Below are 16,889 nucleotides of genomic sequence, written 5' to 3'. Positions count from 1 at the left end.
CCAATAGGATTCGCATGAATTAAAGGGTACTATTCAAGATACAGCAAAATGTTAATGAACTGAAACACTCTTTCTTCGTGAAATCAGGTAATTTCCATTAGCAGGCTCTAGAAATATGTGTTCTTTTAAAGATTTATCAGAATCTGTGAGCCTAATCTAAGTAACTTGTTGAATTCAGTTAGTTCCCAATAGGCCGCAATAGTAACAAGTGGACTGTTCGTGATATAGAAAAATATTCATGAATGGAATCAACATTTCTAGGCGAATTCAGTGAGTTCCCTATGGGAGATGCTTGTATGAGTGTACTTTTCAAGATATAGCAACATTTTAACGAACGGAATCTAAGTATCATGGTGAATTCAGTAGGTTCCCAATAGCATTCGCATGTATTAAGGGTACTATTCAAGATACAGCAACATTTTAACGAATTGAAACACTGTTCCTTTGTGAATTCAGGTAGTTCCCATTAGCAGGCTTTAGTAATATGTGTACTTCTAAAGATTTTTCAAAATTTATTGAGCCGAATCTAAGTAACTTGGTGAATTCAGTTAGTTCCCAATAGGCCGCAATAGTAACAAGTGGACTGTTCGGGATTTAGAAAAATTTTCACGAATGGAATAAAAATTTCTAGGCAAATTCAGTGAGTTCCCAATGGTACATGCTTCTATGAGTGGACTTTTCAAGATATTGCAACATTTTAACCAACAGATCTAAGTATCCTGGTAATTCAGTGGTTTCCCAATAGGATTTGCATGTATTAAGGGTACTATTCAAGATACAGCAACATTTTAACGAACTGAAACATTGTTTCTTTGTGAATTCAGGTAGTTCCCATTAGGTGGCTCTAGTTATATCTGTACTTTTAAAGATTTATCAAATATCCTGAACCGAATCTAAGTAACTTGGTGAATTCAGTTAGTTCCCAATAGGCCGCAAAGTAACAAGTGGACTGTTCGGGATACAGAAAAATATTCAGGAATGGAATCAAAATGTCTAGGCGAATTCAGTGAGTTCCCAATGGGACATGCTTGTATGAGTGTACTTTTCAAAATATTGCAACATTTAAACGAACGTAATCTAAGGATCATGGTGAATTCAATAGGTTCGCAAAAGGATTCGCATGTAATAAGGGTACTATTCAAATACCGCAATATATTTAGGATATGAAACACTGTTTCATTGTGAATTCAGGTAGTTCCCATTAGCGTCTCTAGTAATATGTGCACTTTTAAAGATTTATCAAAATTTCGTTACCCAAATCCAAGTAACTTGGTTAATTCAGTTAGTTCACAATAGACCGCAAAGTAACAAATGGACTGTTCGGGATATAGAAAAATTTTCATGAAAGGAATCAAAATTTCAAGCAAATTCAGTGAGTTCCCAATGGGAGATGCTTGTATGAGTGTACTTTTCAAGATATAGCAACATTTTAAGGAATGGAATCTAAGTATCATGGTGAATTCAATAGGTTCCCAGAAGGATTCCCATGTAATAAGGGTACTATTCAAGGTACAGCAACATTTTAAGGAATGAAAAACTGTTTCTTTGTGTATTCACGTAGTTCCAATTAGCAGGCTCTAGTAATATGTGTACTTTTAAAGATGTTTCAAATTTCGTGAGGCGAATCTAAGTAACTTAGTGAATTCAGTTAGTTCCCAATAGGCTGTAATAGTAACAACTGGACTGTTCATGATATAGAAAAAATTTCACGAATGGAATCAAAATTTCTAGGCGAATTCAGTGAGTTCCCAATTGGGCCTGAAATTTTAGGCAAGGGGTATGATAAAAAAAATCTTACTTATGATAGAGAGCTCAAAATTCCATCACTATCTGAACTCTATATTAGTTCCCTTCAACAGAAAGAAAGCTTCTCTTACGAAGGCTGAACATGGCACTGATCTACACATATAACAACAGGACATTAGCAGGAGCCATTCATTTTATTGCTATGTTCCTTTAGAATAATAAAATTATTGCTTTTCTCTAAATGTATGTGAAAATACACACACACACAAACACAATCATATATATATACATATATATACATATATACATATACATATATATATTATCAGGATTGTGGCTACTTTATCAGTGTCAGATATGAATTCTATCTCACAGAGTGGGGCTCAAATACAATGTAAAAGAAAAGAGGTTGTTTATTCACACATTTATACCACTATTAAGTTAGTACATTTTTTTAACCAACTGACTGTTATAGATTAAAGGGTTTATATCCAAACATTTTTTCCCTTCCAGCATCATAAACTCTAGTCAATAGGAATGAAACATTTATCTGGGCTCTGGCTCTACTTCCCCATGTTTGACATTGTATGTTATCTTCAGCACTATACATTTATTATCATGTTATAGAGAGTAAATAATACCCAGAAGAATGGCCTGTGATGGGAGGGGTGATCTATGGTATCGTCTTTCATCAATTTAGCAATATGCAAGGCATTCCTGGCTGAACCTTTTACATGGTGACATATGATATCTATTTAGAACTTCATCTTTGATGACTACATCTACCTTCCTTTCATATAATGTGTCTCTGTGTGTGTGTGTGTGTGTGTGTGTGTGTGTGTGTGTGTGTGTGTGTGTAGCTTAGGAAGGTTCTACAGTGGTAGTGTCCCAAATGTATATTCAAGGGGTGTTTATAGTTACTTGTCTGTCACAGTATTCCCTATAGTAGCCTACCACCTCATCCCTGTCCCCCTTTAATCCTCTTATTAAGGTTCCTCTTTTTCTCCTTTAAATATCTTCTTCTTGAGATAAGCTTTCATAACAGAAGATGTATCTTGAAAATTGGTTAAACTGACTATTCCTAGCACACAAGAGCTATTTCTGCTTAACTTCCTTATTTTCTCACTGGTAGAATTAGAAATTTTTTAGTTGTCCTCCTTTTTTTTTTTTGTGATTCTTTTTTTTCGGAGCTGGGGACCGAACCCAGCTGCAGTACATCGGGAGGAAATCCTCAGTCTGACAGAGATCAGTCATTTCAACTACTTGTACCCAGAGTGTTGAACTAGCAAAATTTCTGACTTTTTAATTTATTTTTTCACAGGACACCTTTGTAAACATGTCAGTTAGAGAAATGCTTGTTGGTTGCTTAAGCCTTAGCTGTGTAGATACAGTATGTGTAAACTTTTATTTCTGGTTGAACTTACTATTTTCAGAAGCCCAAACCATGTCATGACACAAAAAAGAAATGAATTAACAATTTGAAGTAACATTTTAAATCAGTTGGAAACATTCTAGATTATGATTATCAAAACACATTGATTTCTGTTTAGGAGGAGACATTTGAAATTATGAAAAGTAAATAGCAATGGCCACATTCTAAAAGCTCTTAGTCGACATGGGGTAGGTTTTATTATCAGACCATAGAAATTCCAAATCCTGACTGTAAATATAATTTTCCAAATTTACAGAGAGTGAAAACAGCAGTCTTCAGAATTACTCAGAAGTGATGATAAGTGTGGGAAAGAATTTGCTGCAGAAAGAAGAGAATACAAATTTCTGTGCCTGCACTTTAAAACAGTCATGGTTGTATACAGCTATAACCCCAATGCTATGATGACAGGGAAAGAATTTCTGGAAGTTGTGCACAGCAAGATAGCATCAGTATAAGTGAAAGGCTTTGAATTGAGAAAATTATGTAGAAAGTTATAAAAGAGGATACTATTTACTTTCTCTGTCTTCTGCTTGAACACATAGGCATGAAGACATAGAGAGACAGACAGACACACACACACACGCACACACACACAATATCACACACACTAATTCTTGGTGGTCATGTACTGAGGAATATTAAATTAAAAATTGATAACCTTGAACTCATGAAAATGTCCACTTGACCTTTATAATTGCCATTGATCATGAATACTATTTTGTGAACCATGAATCCACATATGTAAAATAAATCAGTTGTCAGAATAAAGAAAGGGCATGACATATTAATATTAGAAAATTTTTTTAAAAGTTTATTATTTTTTGGGGTGTGTGTGTATGTGTGTGTGTGTGTGTGTGTGTGTGTGTGTGTGTGTGCTGCATGTGTGTGTGTTCACGTAGGTCTTCTGATTCCACAGCATGTTTATAGGCCAGATGGCCAATTTCTGTAATGTGTCATTATCTATGGATTCCTATGTTTAAAGTGAGGGTGCTAAGCTTGTTCTGCAAGTCCTTTTTTCCCTCTTGCTGGCCCAACATAATTGTCAAAATTTAAATGAATTTCTTATAAGCAATTGATGAAGGTTATTTACTCATCATGAAGTTAGAAGTTCATATTGAAGCTCAGCAAGCCTCTGGAGTGACAATTCCATTTTATGTCAGCATAGGAGACTTGGATATCATTTGATAAGGGCTTATGACTAGTTATATTAATATTCATAGAATGACCAAATTGTTTGATCCTTGAAGAAGTTACCATTAAATTGGAAGACAAAGAACAAGAGCCAAATGAGTCCAGCAGCTACTGAAATGCAGTCACTGACTGAGCTGAGTCTGAGCAAACATCAAAGAAACAGTGAGCTGTACTGTAGCCTAAGTAACGATACAAGCAAGAGCACTAAAATTCCTTGAATGAGGCATATAGGTATGGGAAAAGCACTTCAACCTGGGACTTCACTTGACTTAGTCTGCATAAAAATCCACCTTCCAGAAATATACCTAACAATGAAGTTGCTCACCTCATCTCACCTGCATGAAGCTGTATATGTATCAAACAATGGACTAAGACTCCCTGCACATAACATTGTTTATAAACTTCTCTTTCATGATCAACTTCCATTCAAAAGTATTCAAGAGCATATCCACATACTGGAGGGAGAAATCTGTTTCAACTGGCCTGAGACAGTTTAGAATATAGACTCAGTAAGTCGTATTGAATCCTCTGGAACAACTTTCAAGGGAAACATCCTGTTTGATGTCATATACCTAGTGATAATGAATATGCATTTGATTAAATCAAATGCATCATGGAAACTGATGTTCACAGTTAATTAAGGCTTGCCTAATCAAAAAAGTCAATCAAAACAGAAATATCCACACTGAACTCTGAGTAAACGATTCCTCCTTCTCGAGAGGTCCACACATTAAAGCTACACTGAATACCAGTGTTTCTCCCTTTGCTTTTGAATAAAGTTTCTTTGTCCCCTTGCTTTCTGTGACTTCTTGTAATAAGATGAAAACATCCTGGAAACACCTCACCTAGACAGTAACCTCAGATAAAGCTGATAAGCATCTTCTTCTAATAATGACACGAATTATGGAAGCTCCAAAAGAATTCTACTGTTACTTTCTTGTAAGAACTTCTAAGAATGACACAAGCCATGTCTAATCTCATGCCTATTCAATGAAATCAGAAGTTATAAAAAAAATTCATCCTAGTGTTGTTTTTGTGCCAATTTCAACTTTAAGATATTAAGTACAATCACATTGGAATTCCTTTTTTCTCAGAAGTTTTGATAATATCACCTACAATTAAGCAAGAGGAGAATCCTTAATGAATTTCTCTAAAATACATTTGCATGATAGATAAAATATTCTCTAGAATGAGAATATTAGAAAAATGCTTGTTTCTGTGTTACTGCATTGAAAATGTAATTTATACCCCATTGTCATTTTCAAAATGCAGATGTTCATAGTATACATATTAGATTTTGTGGACTATTAATAATAATAAAAGTTTCTAACAATAATTGAAGAACAGAGCCAGTACTTTGAGACAATAATGCTTCTGTCACCTTTAATGTATATTGTTTTTGCTATAGGTACACAATGATTTCTACATATGAAAGACTAAATGCTCTACAGCTCATGCTTTCTGGTTTCAAGAAGTGAAAACTTCAGTAATAGCTTTTAACTTCAAAATCAAAATGAAAACAAAATGCATGAACAGAAAGAATAGAAGGAAAATAAAAGAAGGGAAGGAAGAAAGCATGGAAGGAAGGAAGGAAGGAAGGAAGGAAGGAAGGGAACAAGGAAGAAACAGGAAGAGATTTGGTAAGTTGCTCATTTTACAGGCTACATGCCAGTATGGAAGGCACCCTTGGATGAGTTCCAAAACTGTACAAGATCAGGCATGGTTGTTCGTATCTATAATTTATTGGTGAATATCAGACATTCAAAGTCATCACTGGATATATAGTGAGCTTCAGGCAAGTCTGGGGTTTATGAGACCCTGTAGAAGAGAGAGAGAGAGAGAGAGAGAGAGAGAGAGAGAGAGAGAGAGAGAGAGAGAGAGAGAGAGAGAGAGAGAGAAGGAGCCAGGGACCTAGGGGTAGAGGAAGAAAGGAAGGACTGACTTCGAGCGATAGCGACGCAACATAGCAGTCACCACAGGCTCGGGAGTAAAAGTCCTTCGTGATTTCCGACTGTTGGAAGAGCTGGAAAAAGGCCAGAAAGGAGCAGGCGACAGCACAGTTAGCTAGGGTCTGGAGGACGATGAGAACATGACACTCACAAGATGTCCATGATAATTGGCATGATAATTGGACCTCCATGAACAATTTATGAAAAACGAATATGCAGCCTTAAGATAGAGTGTGGACCACTCTAGTATCCAGAAGCATCCCAGTCTGTGAGATTTGTAACAAGAGTCAATATGAACAGCGTGAGCAGTTCCAATGGAGTGGTGGATCCATGAGCCATGGCAGTGCTGGCAAAGTGACAGAATTCCCACAGCATCAAAGTCATCCTGCAGGAACTGAGGCATTTGATGGTGTCAAAAGAGAACATGAAGCTGCCACAGCCACCAGACGGACAGTGTTACAGCCATTAGTCACCAAGGCCCCGGCCTCCCTTCCCCATCCAACCCAAGTCTTCATTTTCCACAGTAGTGAATTTTCTAGATCCATCTGTAGACCTCAAAGTACTGGACAGGAATCCCCACTTAGTCTTCATCCTGAGACACTGCTCTGATACTAACTTCTTGTCCATTTGAAATACCTAAGTTGTGCTGTGTAAAATCATCTGTCGAGTATAACCGCTGTCTGCCTGGTTGAACTTATGGGATCCATAAGGTGTGTTGAAATCGGTTTCCTTTGGGAGCGGTGGGCACAGCTAACGCAACTGTGGACAGACACGTCTCACACAATCACCTGCTGCTGGCACTTGGCCTGGGTATGCCTTTGCCCGCCCCGCCCTCTGTCACGGCTGTGTGGTGGCCCTTAGAATAGATGGGGAGGTTTCAGGTAGCAGCCGTGGGACTGACCACCACTAGGCTTGGGGTGCTCTGGCTGTACCCATGCTTTCTTAAGTCTTAAGTGATTGCCCATCCAAGCCATGGTCCCCACTCCTCCACTCCCACTCTTGGTCAAAGCTTAGATTGTAACCTCCCCTCCCCTGAAATTGGCCGCGGGTGAGGAATTCAGAACTTCCAGTCTCCCCACCTTTATCAAGGGGTGCTGCTTTCCCCTCCTCAAGTCCCTTGTTGCCCATCACCACCCAACACTTGCTGTGGCCAGAAGCCATCAGATGAGGTTGAAAAAACCTGGCCTCCCTCCCTTAGCTCTGGACCACACTTGTTCACCTGCCACCAGCCTGGGAAGGGAGTGCTGGGTCTGCGGCCCTGCCACCACCATCAGCTCTTGAGCTTTGAGCTCAGATCTAGAGGTGAACAGAGCAGTCACAGGGCGACTCAGATGGGCCACCGCTCAGGGTCCTTGGATATATGCCCAGAGAAAGGCCATGTGGAGGGTCCTCGGTGCACATGGTTCTGAGTTGGTTCCTTTTCCCATAATTGCTTTGTTTTTACAAGTTGAAGAGGTTTGAACAGGGCTCTAAGTCACCCTGATCACCCATCGGGTCTGGAGTGGAGTCTGACAGCTGGAGCAGGAGGCCATGACTCTGCCAACTCGGGTTTCAGTGTTGCTCCTCAGACCCTGGGCAGGGACCCAGAGGAGTTCTGTATCACCATGTTCACAGATCGTTTGCAGATAGGTGGGCCTGGCTCCTGGCTCATTGACAAGCTCCCCACTCTGTTCAGGACCACTAAATGTTTAAATGTGGATGCATACTGAAATAAAGGCAAATTGAGGTGTTGCAAAGGGGGAAAAAAAAGGACTGAGCAAATGAAACACTGGTGATTCTTTTTTAGTCCATTCAAGCCTCATTAAGTTTCAAATTTTTCAAACTAGCCATATGTACAGCAAAATTCAAAGAGACAATGATAATAACCACATGGCAGTCACCTGGGGAGGAAATTTTCTCACAGTGGTAGAATGTAAATGAGCTGAGTTGATAGTATAAGAATAACGCAAATCCTCAACTGATTGATTTGAAGTATCTTTTCCCACATATGAGCTTACTTTAATGAGAGGAATGGTGGACATGTCAACCTTTAATGAAGTACAAATGTTTAAGCCTTCTCTATTCCTATTTTCAGTCATGGTGACTTCATGCAGGATTTTCTGATAGTATATATCAGTATGATATCATCTTACTAAACTCAACAGGAAATTCAGTCCAAATTTTTGAATCCCAATTAATTAAAAATGAATATTTACACAAAATTGTTTGTATCAAATTCGACAAAGTTGTTTTCGTCAATAAGAAAGGCACACAGAACTAAACCCTTAACAAAAATTAAAATCAGGACATATAGAAGAGGCTCATTGGTTTTCCTTGCTCTCTAGTAGAGAACCTAAGTTCAGTGTCCAGTATCTATATTTGGTGGGTCATTACTACTTGTCAATCGAGCTCTGGAAAGTGGGAACCCTCTCCTACATTTTGCAAGTACCTGTACTCATTTGTGCACACTTGTACAGATGCATGAAGCAAATATTTAAAACCGCTTTTAAATATGAAAAACTAAAAAAAGTCAAAAAGAAAATGAAGGACAAAGAACAATGATTTGAATATAAGTCATGTTAATACTGTACATAGCTATAAAAAAAGTCATTTAACATAACCTTGCAATAGCATAATTCAGATAGTTAAAATGCAGTCCCACACTCCTACCCAGTATTTAATATCAAATTATTCTCTATAGTTATTCAAATCAATATTCAAAGCAACAATTTCTACAGGTGCATTTAATAGTCTTTGTTCATTAAACTAATCAAAATCTATGTTGTAGTTATTTGAAGAGAAAGAATTTTATGAATCACGTGATATCAACTGAATATGAAAATTATGTATGCAAACTTTACAAAAGTTAGTTTCAACACAAAAGTATAAATTTACAATTTAATAAACAAGGAACTAATTGTTCAACCAAATGGTGACAACTAAAATTCATCTATGTATGCAATAGAAAATAATATTTGAGATATAAAATTAAGACTTATGTTAGGAAAATAATGCATAAGTTATTTTACTTAAAAAGAAAATCTTATGATCGTATTAATACAGCTAGAAAACATTAAGAAAAAACTTAATACTCTAAAAATAGGATACACATGCACAGAAATTTAGAAAAGTTTGATACATATACATTATATTACAATGTCATTTCAAAAGTTAGAACTATCATTGTCTTTGTTATGAATGAAAGGAAAATGTTTCAGACCATAAACAGAAATAAAATTTTCTGGAATTTTACATAAATAAAAGGCATTTAGAAACTAAAATTTTTAATAACATCTCCATCATAATTAGATGAGTATATTCCTGCCTTCTTGCAATGAACATTGAATTGATCTCTATTGTATCAAGAAAATTGTGATAGCTTTTCGGTACAGAGAATGAAAAGCTGTCCTCTGGACAGCTCATGGTTATCACACTCAGGAACCCACAGCACCTGTGTTAACACAATACTTTCACATGATCAAGCCAGCTAGAGTCAGGGCTTAGATGAGGTGACCAACCCTTGCCAATGCCATATTGAGGGGCTTTTGGCATTTGATGGCTACTGGTGAATGAAGAATCATTCATTTTTTGGAGGGTTATTGCCTTGGTAATTTGCTTGTGCTTCAATAGGTTCCCTTTACGAGTGACACTAGATTCTGATTCTTTGATGAGATCTAAAAGATAAACAGATGAAGACATGGTTTCAGAGATGTATTATAGGAAATCTGGTGAGATTTGGTAGAGAATGTAGAATGCATACAAGTATATTTCTTTATATAAAAATAAAGAAAAATATGAAAGGACAAATGTTTACTTAATTAACAGAAGGTAGAATATCTCTATAGACAAATTCTAAATAGCTTATAAACATAAAGCTAGAAATAATAGATGAGTTTAAAAGCTGTACAAATTTTCTTCACTGTTTAAGAGATCATCATAAGAGATCCTGGGAGAGAATGTAATATATTATAATATACCTTCAAATGTAAAAGATTATAACTTTAGCTTAGTAGTAAATACAAGGTTTTTCGTACCAATCCCTGCCTTTCCCGAAATGCTCACTTGGCCGGCCAGCTGTGGCACATGCCACGTTGGCGACCGGGACCCGGAGACGCGCCTCCCAGTGAGAGGAGGGACTCACACAGGTCCAAGAAAGGACCAGACACCCCCTCAGCCTTCTCCATTAATGATCCTTCTGCTGGTTCACCTACAGAAACCTTGTTATGACTTTTGTTTCCTCTAGATAATCAAGTTCGACCATCTTCTCAGCCCTCCGACAGGGCCATGGGCCTATCAGGCCTCACTAAACCATCCAATCCATAGTAGCGAAGGGCGGTGTGTATAAAGGGCAGGGACTTACTCAACGCAAGCTTATGACCCGCACTTACTGGGAATTCCTCTTTCATGGGGAAAAATTGTAATCCCCGATCTCCATCACGTATGCGGTTCAATGGGTTACCCGTGCCTGCAGGTGTAGGGTAGGCACAGGCTGAGCCAGTCAGTGTAGCGCACATGCAGCCTAGGACATCTAAGGGCATCACAGACCTGTTATTGCTCAATCTTAGGTGGCTGAACACCACTTGTCCCTTTAAGAAGTGGAGGACGCCGACCGCTCGGGGGTCGCATAAATAGTTAGCATGCCAGAGTCTTGTTCGTTATCGGAATTAACGAGACATATTGCTCCACCAACTAAGAACGGCCATGCACCACCACCCATGGAATTGAGAAAGAGCTATCAATCTGTCAATCCTGTCTGTGTCCGGGCTGGGTGAGGATTCCCATGTTGAGTCAAATTAAGCTGCAGGCTCAACTCTTGGTGGTGCCTTTCCGTCAATTCCATTAAGTTTCAGTTTTGCAACCATACTCCTCCTGGAACCCAAAGACTTTGGTTTCCCAGAAGCTGCTTGACTATCATGGGAATAACGCCGCTGCATCACCAGTCGGCATCTGTTTAGTTATGTACCCCCATTTGTTTTTCTTTTTCTTTCTCCATTTCTCTTTCTTTTTCTTCACTGGGGGAGGGGATTTTTTTAATTCACATTTTAAATATTATCCCCTTTCCTGATTTGTCCTCTGGAAACCAGCTATTATTTCCCCTCATGCCTCCTGTTTTATGAGGGCAGTTCCTCACTCACCCACTCACTCCTTCCAACCTGCCCATTCTGACAGTTCCCTACACTGGGGCATCAAGCCTTGACAGGACCAAGGGCATTTGCTCCCATTGGTGCCTGAAAAGGACATCCTCTGTTTCATATGCAGATGGAGCCATAGGCTCATCCTTGTGTATTCTTTGGATGGTTGTTTAGTCCATGGGAGATCGAGGGCAGGGGTTTGGTTGGTGATATTGTTCTTCTTATGGGGTGGCAAACCCCTTCAACTACTTCAGTTCTTTCTCTAACTCCTATTTTTGGAACCTTGTTCTCAGTTCAATGGTTGACTGCAAGCATTCTCTCTCCCTTCTTCCCTCCCTCTTTTCTTCCCTCCCTCCCCACACTGCTCTATGTTTGTATGTTTGTGTGTTTGTGTGTCTCTGTATATGTGTGTGTCTGTTGTCTGTCTGTGTGTCTGTCTGTATGTCTTTCTAAGTGAATGTCACTTTTCTTTTCTTAGATAAAGTGATGAGATAAGAGTCTTACCCAAGCTATGCAAATACGTCCTTTAGGCTGAGGCCAGAGTATTTTTTCCCTCTGTTTTACTATTTATAGACCTAATACTAGGAGCTTCTAGCCTCCATGTAATCCAACCTTCCAAGCTGACTGATTCAACATGGTTTCTCTTGGCATCTTCATGAGTTGTTCAGCTTGGACTCACATTAACTTGGACAGTGGGTTACAATCTTCTGGATCCTTCTAATTCTCCAGCTTTTTCTGTTCTCCCCAGTGAATAGTTTGTTCTCTCATAACATGAATCTGTAAAATCATGTCCAGAAAACTTCCGCAAACACATGCCATACACCACAACTTCTCTTTCTTGCTCTACTTCTCTCTGTCTTTCTTTTGTCTATTTTTGTCTCTCTTTCTGTACTCTTGTGCATTCTCTTATTCCTAAGCTGTTCTCATGTGAATTGGGCATAGTTTATCTGTGATACATTCTGTCACTTTTTTCTTTGAATTACTACTTTATCTGGCCCTCAATTATATGACACTTTCAAACATGGCTACTTCCTTATATAAACTAACCTTACAATGTACAATCATTTTGCTAATATTAATCTACCTAGTTCTTACCTGGACCTATTGGTTATAAAGAATTAACCTTTCAGGATGCCTAAATTTATGGCAGAATCTTTCTGACCTTTCATATATAATGTCCTGTGTTTCAAAGATGAGGGTATTAGAATAAAATTATTCTACACATTTTTTAGAAAGTTGAAAGATTCAACTTAAGTCTTATTTTATGATCCCATTAGCAGCCATCAGTCCAAAACACAAAATCACTAAAACAAATCCTAGTTGCATCAGGTAGGGTGGGAAGATATCCCAGTGATTAAGCAGGCAGGAAATGTTAGAGAGACATGGGAAGAAGATTGTTTATTGGTCTATATTTATGGCTTGCTCAGCCTGTGTTTTTATAAAAGCTAGAACAATAAACCCAAGAGTGGGACAACCTACAGTGAGCTGGACCCTCCAACAAAATTATTGATCAAGAAAGTGCCCACAGGCTTTTTCATAGGACAATCTTATGAAGAATTTTTTCTCAGTTAAGATTTTTTCTTCCAAGGTATCTCTAGTTTTATATCACATTGATAAAAAACCTTCCTATATAGTTTGTAGGTGAGAGTTTGTGGATGTATATCTCTAAGCTTGTGTATTGAAGTGATAGCATTAAAAATTTTACAAAAGAATTGCTAATAATAACCTGTGTGTGTGTGTGTGTGTGTGTGTGTGTGTGTGTGTGTGTGTGTGTGTTTCTTTAATCCCACAGGCTTTTGCCCAATTCTCGGTACCGTGTCGGTGCGGGCATTGGGCACTGACAGTGTATATCAGTGAAATTATGTGTGTATATGTGTTTCTGCATGCCCACAAATATTATATGTATCATAATAGGGTATGAAAGAGGACAATGACTTAATGTAAAGAAATGCTTTAGATTATAGCACACACCAGTAAGAAAACATTCCTTTTTTGGCATGGGGTAGCAATTGGGCTTGCAAAAATAAATTATGAAATATACTAGGAAGAGTGAAATAGCTCAGTAGGTAAAGATATTTGTTGCCAAGGCTGTTAACCTTGGTTTGGTCCTTGGGACATACACAATAGAAGGAGGAAAAGAATGCCATAAATTGTACTCCGTCATCCTGTATCCCTGTACATATGTGTGTTCTGTTTCTCCCATGTGTGAAGCAAGAAAAAAATTACATACATGGAATTTCTGCCTAGTATTACAGAGCAACAGAACATAATATTGAGAATTTAAAAAAGAATACATAGTTCATATGAAGGCAACTTGGTCTTGCAGAGATTAGCTAAACAACTCCTGGATACTATAAGTTCAGACTCATGAACATGTATTACTCAGATTGGTGAATAAAAAACTGAAATATGGGGCATGTAGATTCCAGAGACTTTTCCACAGTGGAATTGTGTAACCAGGGTGACCAGACAATAGCACTTGTATTTTTATCACCTAGATTAGATGTGTGAATATTTGCCTACATAGGGTTGCCTGTGGAAGCTAGAAAAGGAAGGGTATGGGGTCCCTGAAACTGAAATTACCAGTGATTATGAGTCATCTTTTTTTTTTGATTATGAGTCATCTTGTTCTTTGAATCTAACATGGGTCTTCTTCAAAAGTACTACATGTTCTTAACTTCTCCGTCAACTCTCCAGTCTCCTGTAAAAATAAGTTAAAAAAATGATTTCTGTTGCCTAAAGACAAGGAGGCTGAATGAATATAATGATTCTGAGGTTATTTTTAAAGATGAAATTCATTATGATAGACAATGGGCATAATATATCTAAAACTAAGAAAAGATAAAGTGCAAACAATAAGGAACAGTGTGCTGTATAAGAGATGTTGCAGGGTAAAAAATGACATGAAACTTTCTAAAGAGGCTTGAGTCTGCTTATAAGGTCGCAGTACTTTATTTGTACATGTTTGTGTGGGGGCACATGTGTCTGCAGGTGCATTTTCACAGGTGTGAATAAGGAGGTCAAAGGTCAATACTTGATATCATTCTCATTCACTCTCTACTGTATTGATTTTGTGACATGGTCTCAAACTGACCATGGAATTACCAATTTAGCTAGACTGGGGCTCTGTCAAGCCACAGGGTTTCTTTCTTCTCCATTTCACAGGCACCAGGATGATTAGCTTGGAACACAGTCCCATGACTTTTTACATGCTCTCTGGAGACTGCACTCAGATCCTCATGCATGTATCAGAAATAATTTAGCAGAGGTGCTACCTCTTTCTGGCAGTGGCCATGTAGCTGCTACAAGGAATAGCAAATGAGTGCTTCAGTGACAGGATTCTACTGTGGCAAGTCCATGGAAACCACTTCTCAGTTGACAAGGTAAATTTGGTGGCCTTTATATTTAGTACCAAGTTTTCATGCCCTACAAGCTCTCCTTTCCTTCATTGTACTGCATATAGTCATTATCAAAATTGTATCACTTCATCAGTCATGGACAAGGCCATCTGTAGTCACACAGGCTAAGTCACTGTGGATGATTCTACATTTTTCTCAAAACTCTTTCAAGGGATAAAATGTTCTTCACCTCTTTTTGTATCTATCAATTCTCCAGATGTTACCATAAATCCTGGGAATTTGAGACTTATAATCATATCTTTACAGAAGTACCCAGTCACACTGAGCAAGTCTGTGTCCGTTATGGAGAGAGGTAGGTCCTGCTTACATAACTGTTTTTATGAAGCTATATCTGATCAGTAGAGAAATGGAAAATGCAGAGATTATGTTGGATTGATAGAGACTTGAAATGGCTCTTAGAATGATTATATCTTACAAAGATCTATATATTAGAAAACTGTCTAGAAGATCTGCTTTGTAAAATGAACTTGTCTGTCTGCAATTAGAATGGGAATTATGATAGGAGATAATAACTAGGTATAGTTTACCAACAAATGTTTAATTCTGCCTCTCACCATGCATAACTATGTAACCATGTTTGCTACCAGACTGGTATGTCTTCCAGTTTACAGGACAAGCCTGGCCAGACATCTCTTTTGTCTTGCTGAAATTGTGCTTTTTTATGCAAAATAAGTTTAGGTGGTGACTGATCCAAGGAATGGGAAAAGGAGGAAGGGGAACTATTGGGGGATTTGTGTAAAGATAGAGCTTTTGGAATGTGGATATTATGATTTCTTTTAATAATGTAAGCAATGATATCACTGCTTGGGTAAGCACAATTGTCATTGGATAAATACAGAAGGCTCAAGTTATTTGTGGCCACTTGCCTGAAAATCAAAGGGTCGTCAGTGTCTTCATTTTTGTTAACTCCCCTTCTCCATCTCAGGACCTAAACATTATAGCTAGAACTGGCATTGGCATCTTCTTGGTTCCTAAATTTTAATTTTTTAAAAATTTTTATTAGATATATTTCTTTACTTACATTTCAAACATTATTCCCCTTCCCAATTTCCTGTATATAAGCCCCAATTCCCTCCCATCTCCCTCCCCCATACAGGTATTCCCCCTATACATCCACTTTATCCCCCCCCATATTCCCCTGCACTGGTGGTCCAACCTTGGCAAGACCAGGGGCTTCCCCTTCCCCTGGTGCCCTAACAAGTCTATTCACTGCTATATATGTGGTTGGAGTCCTGGATAAATCCATGTATAGTCTTTCGGTACTGGTTTAGGCCCTGGAAGCTCTGTTTGGTTGGCATTGTTGTTTTGATGGGGTTGCATGCTCCTTCAACTGTTTCAATATTTCATCTAATTCCCTCCAAGGGTCTTGTTCTCAGATCAGTGGTTTGCTGCTAGCATTGACTTCTGTATTGGACATGCTCTGGATGTGTCTCTAAGGAGAGATCTATATCCGGTTCCTTTCAAGATGCATTTTATTACTTCATTAATCGTATCTAGTATACATATATATACATATATATATATATACATATATATATTATTCCTATATACATATACATATATATATATATATATATATATATATATATATATATATATCCCCTTTTAAGGAGTGGGAGCATCTGAATTTTGGTCATCCTTCTTTTTGAGCTTCCTGTGGTCTATGGATTGCATCTTGGGTAATTCGAGCTTTTTGGCAAATATCCACTTATCAATGAGTGCATACCAAGTGTGTTTTCCTGTGATTGAGTAACCTCACTCAGGATGATATTTACTAGTTCATTCCATTTGCCTATGAATTTCATGAAGTCATTGTTTTTGACAGCTGAGTAGTACTCCACTGAATAGATGTACCACTTTTTTGAATTCATTCCTCTTTTGAAGGGCATATGGGTTCATTCCAGCTTCTGGCTATTATAAAGATGGCTGACATGAACATAGTGGAGCATGTGTCTTTTGTATGTTGGAACATCTTTTGGGTATATGCCTAAGAGAGGTATAGCTGGGTTCTCAGGTAGTGCAATCTCCAATTTTCTGAGGA

General features: G+C 38.0%; 1 pseudogene; it reads right to left on the bottom strand.

The window, feature by feature from the left end:
• Positions 1 to 10,481: 10,481 nt before the first annotated feature.
• On the bottom strand, positions 10,482 to 11,384 carry LOC148003244 (18S ribosomal RNA; annotated as a pseudogene; the record flags this gene model as incomplete).
• Between the last annotated feature and the right edge of the window lie 5,505 nt (positions 11,385 to 16,889).

The sequence above is a fragment of the Rattus norvegicus genome, chromosome 9, assembly GCF_021556685.1.
Source record: "Rattus norvegicus strain SHRSP/BbbUtx chromosome 9, alternate assembly SHRSP_T2T, whole genome shotgun sequence".
Classification (NCBI taxonomy): domain Eukaryota; kingdom Metazoa; phylum Chordata; class Mammalia; order Rodentia; family Muridae; genus Rattus; species Rattus norvegicus.
This window is presented reverse-complemented; position numbering and strand designations above follow the sequence as displayed.